We start from the raw sequence: 7,826 nt of genomic DNA on the forward strand, positions 1-7,826 counted from the left end.
TGCCCCCTCCTCTGCTCCCCCCTCCTCCTCCCAGCTTCCAATTTCTAACTATCCCTCCACTCACTCACCACCGCCGGCTGCCGCTCTCTGCTTCCACATACCGCCTCCCAGTCCGCATTGCATGCCGTCCGCGTCAGCATGCAGTGCGTACCGGGACGCAGTATGTGGGAGCAGAGAGTGGCGGCCAGCGGTGAGTGAGGGGCGGGATAGTTAGAAATTGGAAGCTGGGAGGAGGAGGAGGGGGAGTGGAGGAGGGGGCATAATGAAGCCCTTGTGATGAGCAGCTGCGGGTGCGAGCGACGGGGTGGGGATTCATCCCTTGTGGCGGGGAGGGGGGTGGGCGGTCTGTTTAGTGATGGCCCTGATACTACTCTCCCATCACGTGCTCATACTATGAGCAGATGATGGGAGTAGTAGTACTGTGCATATATGTCCAGCACCGAGCAGGAAGGGGGGGGGAGTAGATGCACAGGCACCTCTGTCCCTCCCTGCTCGGTGCCCTCCAAATGTACTGATTGAATACATTTATAGAACAGTTTTTTATATCAAAAGATATAAAAAATAAACATATTACATATCATAGCGTGCGGAATTGTCCAATCTATTAAAATGTAACAATAATGTTCTCACACGTTGAACAGTGTAAAGAAAAAAAGAAAAAAAACACACCAGGATTGCTGATTTTTTAAAAATTATATTTAAAATTTAAAAGATCATGGCCCAAAAAAATGACGTGTTATGGCTCTTAGAACGCAAGGTTCAATTTGCTTCAATTTGACCTGGACAACTGTGCATCAATCACCTTTGGTCATGAAAGGGTTAAATTGCCCTGTTTTCTGACTAGTTTAGCATACATCTACCTGCAATGACTGCAGGTAGATGTAAGTTCATATTGACTACCCCACTCTAAAGTTACTAAAAAAATACTAATAATAATAAACCCAAGAACAATAACACTCTTGACTGTCATGTATACTCCCCTGATGACACCTCTGATATAACTGGCAGAAATGCGTTGGGAGGCTATATTAATAATATTTGTACGTATACGCTTTGTTGGGCATCCTAGTGGGAATGTATATTTACATACCCATATGCCTGACCTGTGATAAGCTACATATGAGGATCCTACAATTCCTGCTCTTTCAAGACCCTTACTAAAACTTGTATATAGTTTGTTATTTTTGGTATTGGGAACACTGACATTGGTGTATATTAAGCTAATTTTAAAAGTTGCTATAACCTCCCGACCACTGCACCCCATATGATATACACAAATAGCAATCGCTGCATCACAACATTATGGAGAACAGTAGCATTTCAGCTGAGCTCTGTTCTTTGTTAGCTGCTTTTTTCCACACATTCACTATATGCCTGGAATTACTAACTACCTGTATCTGTGACAGCTGCCTATAGGTGTAGCTTGATTTTTACCACTTGCAGACCGTGTGGATCTTGCATTCCAAGCATAATTTAACCACTCCCTCTATCTTAAAAATGTGACACTAGCTCAGCCCTCTGATCAAAGAACGCACTGAACTCATTCTCTTGGCTAAACACATACTGTAAGAGGTTATTAACTTTCACAATTCAATTGTTTTCCTAGAAGAGGAAAGTGAATGCCAAACAGGATATGGGTGCTCTCAACTGTCAAATGTGCTAGCAGTTAATAGGCACAGATTGGCATACTATGTCCCAAAATATATTCTCATTCTCATAAAATTGAGGTTACCTTTAAATAATACAGAACATCATAAACTGTATATTTCATTCCTATAAACAGCCTCATTTGTGTGTTCATCTGTTAGCCCACTTGTTGATGAAAAGTTTCTTAAAATGTGTAATTTTTCCTCTCTGCTATGTTACTGGCACTGCATAGTAATAGAAGCCTGAATCTGGAACTCATCATCAGATTTCCTGCTGTATATTATTCTGTATGGTAGAGCTTAGAAAGTTGACTGCATATAGTAGATTCTTTGGGATTATAAATGCTTGTCTTTATTATGAAGCAGTGAGAATAAACAGTTGTATATTTAAGTTGCATATGTATATGTATACATATACACAGATAGAGCAGTGTTTCTTCCACTAAGATATGTCATAGTTTCCTGTATGTTCCTATGTGTGCCTCCCTTTCCTTATATCAAGCATATGACATAATGCTTAAATAATACTGTCATACAATGTACAAACAAGGCTGATTTTAGCTTTACTACTTCCTTAGGCAAAACTGAAATGCCCCCAACCCCCACCCACCATCCACACCAATTGCAAATAATAGCGCTAAATACCATGAACACACATCACCACTGTATAATGACTGAATTATACCACCCTGACAACGACAGAATAAAACCCAGTAGTAAGTAGTATAACAGCAGTAAAACTTTTTTTTGCAAATAGGTTTTTTTAAAATGGCCCTATTGTAACTCCTATAGCGCATTTATTTTTTCACCTACGGTATCGTATGGAGTGTCCTTTTTTGCCCCGTGATCTCTAGATTTTATTAGTAATTTTTTTTCTAGATCAAACATATTGATCGCTTTTTATAAAAAATTTTATACAAAAAATGTCAGTAAAAAAAAGTAATCCATGCGTTTTTTTACCGGTTTTTGTTCACGCCTTTTACCGTGCGGGAATAATATTGTTGTAATAGAATAGATCGGACAATTACGCACGCTACGGTGTATTATATGTTAATGAACTTTATTATTTTTATGTGTTTTATGAATAAAATGGGAAGGGGGGGATTTACACTTTTATTGGGGAAGGGGCTTTGGGGCATTTTGTAAAACTTTTATTTATTTATTTATTTTCACTTACTGCTTACTGCTGCAGCCGGAAGCAATCGAGTAACAGCTGCATGTGAATCCTTAAGCAGCGGGCACGGCGATCGGACCGTGCCCACTAATTGCCACGGTCCTGGGCTAAATGTGGCACCGCGGCGGTTCAGAACTCCCCAAGGAGTAAATATACGCCCGCGGTCATTAAGGGGTTAAGGTCTTGTAGTGGCCTAGCCAGTCTCCATACCTGAACCCAATAAAAAGTCTTTAGAGGGAGCTGAAACTCAATGTTGCTCAATGACAGCCCCAAAACCTGAAAGATCTGTATGGAAGAGTGGGACAAAATCCCTGCTGCAGTGTCTGCAAACTTGGTCAAGAACTACAGGAAATGTCTGACCTCTAGAGATGAGCAAACCGGGTTCGGGTTCGAGTCCATCCGACCCCGAACGTTCGGTATTTGATTAGTTGGGGCTGCTGAACTTGGATAAAGCTCTAAGGTTGTCTGGAAAACATGGATACAGCCAATGACTATATCCATGATTTCCACATAGCCTTAGGGCTTTATCCAACGTCAGCAGCCAGCGCTAATCAAGTGCCGAAAGTTCGGGTTCGGATCGACTCGAGCATGCTCAAGGTTCGCTTATATCTACTGACCTCTATAATTGCAAACAAAGGTTTCTGTACCAAATATTAAGTTCTGCTTTTTTCTATTGTATCAAATACTTATTTCATGCAATGAAATGCTAAATAATCATTTCAAAATTAAACAATGTGATTTGCTGAAATTTTCTTTATAGATTCTGTCTACAATTAAAGTTACAGACTTCTCTACATAAAAATATCTGTTCTAGTAGTGTTCTTGTGTCTGATAAAGACAAAGGTGACATTTCTCAAGGGATTCACGTTATGGCAGCTATAGCTAAGGGCAGGCGGATAGAAGCCTATCTATTATGACAACTTTGATATCAGGTATATCCTGAATTGCAACCTTTGTCAAGGGCAAATGGAAAACTGCAACAAAATCATAGAAATATATATATATATATATATATATATATATATATATATATATATATATATGTTGCCAACAAATTGAGTGTATTATGGAGCATTCTGCTTTTTTTCAAATGTAGAACATTATGTTGTGTGTATCATCTGCAGGTGCTGCAGATTTCACCTCTTGCAAATCCTTTGCTAAATCTACAGCAGAAAATCTACATCATACCACATGTCATATATAATGTACAGGTCATATGGCTCTTACACATACAAGGTATAGATTATACACTAGTGCTTGCTTTCAGTATGCAACATGACAGCCTTGGTTTCACTTATAGGGGTACTCCAGCAAAAAAAAAAATTCTTTCAAATCAACTGGTTTTAGAAAGTTATATAGATTTGCAATTTGCTTCTATTTAAAAATCTCAAGTCTTCCAGTACTTATTAGCCGCTGTATGTCCTGCAAGAAATTATGTTTTCTTTTCAGCCTGATACAGTGCTCTCTGCTGCCATCTCTGTCCACGACAGAAACTGTCTAGAGCAGTACAGGTTTTCCATGGGAATTTGCTGCTGCTTTGTACAGAGATGTTAGCAGAGAGCACTGTATCAGACTGGAAAGAAAACAACATTTCATGCAGGACATACAGCAGATGATAAGTATGGGAAGACTTGACATTTTTAAATAGAAGTAAATAATAAATCTATATAAATTTCTGAAACCAGTTCATTTAAAAGAAAAAGATTTTCACTGGACAACCCCTTAAAGCAGTAGCATCTAGATCTGCCACCAACTGGGGAGCTATAGCTGCCTCCAGACCAAAGATTGGGTTACATGAATCTAGAGAATACAATAGTGAAACTAAGTCAATCACTATTTACTGGGCAAGTGGATTATCTGAAGCTGCCCATTATCAATAGTGCCCTTTTCTTGAATCCTAACGCCCTATTGCACACATGAAAAATCCTGATTATTAAATAACATGTTTTTTTTACCAATGATATTGTAATTGGACTGACTAAAACGAAATTGCTACATTTGTGTCATTTGTGATAACATTACCAATATATAAACTTTACTATTCAGCATTAGACAAATCCCAATTGTTGACCCCGATGGCCCACCATTGACCTCAGAGTTTAACTAAAGGTGCATTAGCAAATTTACAGCATTGCTCAAACTGTGCTATCACCACTTGCAAAACAGGATCACAGATAGCAACGCTCCTGGATTCAAGTGGTACTAAATACCATTTCGTCAACAAGAGGGTCATTTGGAAAGGAGTCAAAATGCTACATCAGTATCATGTCTTCACTTAAAGCAAGAATCTGAAAGCAACACCTTTCCTGTAGCTCTTAAAATACTGTGCTAAGAATGCTGACAATTTGCTGTATGAAGGTCTCTGTACAGAGCTGTCACCATTCCCTCCATATCTCCGAACAGCCAGTCATTACAGTCAATGCAATCTAATGAAGCAATGGTTTTCATGGACAATATTAGTAGTGTATATTACTGTGTATATTACAATTGCTGCTATTAATATTTGAATGAAAGAAGTCAAAATGCAAAATACAATAAACAGCCATAATATAAAAACTAATGGCACCTGACCTATTTAGCAGCAAGTGAATAGTTGATGTGCTGGATACGGGAAGAATAGTCAAGCTTAAAACGTAACTGTCCTTTCAGGGTCATTTTTCTGAAAACATTAAATATCAACAGTTCAAGCGATTTTAAGAAACTCTGTAATAGGTTTTATGTACTAAAAAAGTTTCCTTCTGGACTGAAAAAGCAATCTCCCAGCCTCCCCCCTCACATCAGATGAAGCAGGATTTCTGTCTCCATTATGTGGCTATGGAGAGGGGAGGGGTTGTTAGGAGTGACTGAGCACGGAGGATTTCTGCAAAGCACAACACCCTGCAATCTTCTCTCAGTAAGTTCATAGATAAGCACTGACCTTTCTGACCCCAGAATCCTGCAGTTTAGGTGCCCAGAGAGTCTACAAACAGCTGACCTTCATGTCACCTCTTCCTGCTCCCTCATCTCCCTCGGCACCCTCCCTCCTCCATAAGGATAGAATGGAGAGAGCAGAGCCCGTCTTCACTGGCTTCCCTGTAATGAAGACGTGTTTGCCTGATAATGCACAGATAAGAAGTCAGGGGGGGAGGCTGGGAAATTGCTTCTTGAGTACAGAAAGAGGCTTTTTTGGCTGATGAAACCTATTACAGAGTTTCTTAAAATCGCTTATACTACTGATTTCTGCAATAAAAAAAAAAAAAACATGACAGTTACGCTTTAAGGATCTGAGTGACTCTGAAAAACTATGATGTTTAGATGACTGGTCAGTACACATTGATGCATGTAGGGAGTAAGGCTAGTCTATCTGGCCTAGTCCTACAAAAGACTAGCAAAAATCTGTGAAAATGTTAATGTTTTGTATTAGAAATTCATCACAGACACAGACATATCAACATGCGCATGCTGACCCTTTGCCTTTCTAAAACTTATTACAGTGGCAACATGCGGACAGCAGCATATATTGAAGATACTCGGTCTCAATACAAAATCTGTAACAGGGCCCCTCAGCTATAACACTTCATTTCTATCACTTGTCTCCTCATACAGGAAAGACAGACATTTTTTACTCCTCTGGCTCCAGAACATGAGTATAACTATACCCCCTGCATTGCCTATAGTAACACCCCTGCATGAGGATCAGAACCTGACCATAAAGCAAAAGAAGATGATCTGACCTGATAAAGTACTGTATGTTTTCTTTTTTACCATGTGGACAGTCAGTTGCGTCTCCTACATGGGGAATAAAGGGCACTAGGATGCACTTTGGGAAGAAGGTAAGTTGGTAAAGGTTGTGAGATCCCTATGACAATGCTCTGCTAGGGAGCTTTGTGTCCCTGAATTATAGAAAACCAGAATACACTTCTGTCCCTGCATTATGGAAAACTAGAATACACATAAAGGGTGCCTTCACACCTACCGGATCCGCAGCGGATTTCATGCTGCGGACTCGCAGCGAGATCCGCTGCGGATCCAGTCCCATTCATCCCTATGATAGCACATACTCGCAGCAGGATTGCCATCCCGCTGTGAGTATGTGCGTTAACCCCCTGCCGCCCGCAACCCCGCAGCCCCCCGCCAAGAGCATACGTTACCTGCCTGGCGACACGGCTGCATGTCAGGCTCCTGGTGTCGTGCACTGATTAACTGAGCGGGACTGGAGCCGGAAGCCTGACATGCAGCCGCGTAGCCGAGCAGGTAATGTATGCTCTCGGCGGCGGGCTGCAGGGGGTTAAAGCACATACTCACAGAAGGATGTCAATCCCGCTGCGAGTATGTACTCTATAGGCATGAATGGAACTGGATTCGCTGCGGATCCAGTAGGTGTGAAGGCACCATACTGTATATGGTGCAAAATGTACTGATGCCACTGCGGAAACTGGCACCCAATGGTGGTAGTGTGGTGTCCCAGCACAGGGTGTTTTTATCTCTCCTTTGCACCTCTCAAAAAGCTTCCTCTTTTCAGGTAAAGTGGTGATAAAGGGTACTTTACAGTTTTGCCACTAGATGTCAGTATTTTGTATTCCTATGTATTGCACAGCTGAGGAAGGTCATGGGTTAATGTTTTGTATGTACCATCTGTTACTAGTGACCAACAGCAGGTATTCTCTGTTTCTAACCTATTATCTTTTTTATGCCCACACTCATCCCCACCATTCACAGGGAAGTTAATTTTAGGCCCATGTAGGAGGAGACACTGGTGGAGGAAGTGCAGTTTCAGTTCTTACCAGATTTTCACAGAGAGAGGATGCAAAAACCTACTGTTCCTGCTGTAGTTAAGTCAGGGCTTCGCTGCTGCCAGGACCCCTGACAGGGATAGGCAAGTAAGTCTAGTCTAGAGACAAGTGTGTGCAGATGCAGCTAGAGACAACCAGTTCTTTACCTACTATGGCTACGTTCAGTATGTAGTGCTAAGCACCTTAATGGGAGATAAGTCCAGGAACACCCTAAGCCACACCGAGAACACGTCT

This window comes from Dendropsophus ebraccatus, chromosome 1 (assembly GCF_027789765.1).
Source record: "Dendropsophus ebraccatus isolate aDenEbr1 chromosome 1, aDenEbr1.pat, whole genome shotgun sequence".
Taxonomy (NCBI): domain Eukaryota; kingdom Metazoa; phylum Chordata; class Amphibia; order Anura; family Hylidae; genus Dendropsophus; species Dendropsophus ebraccatus.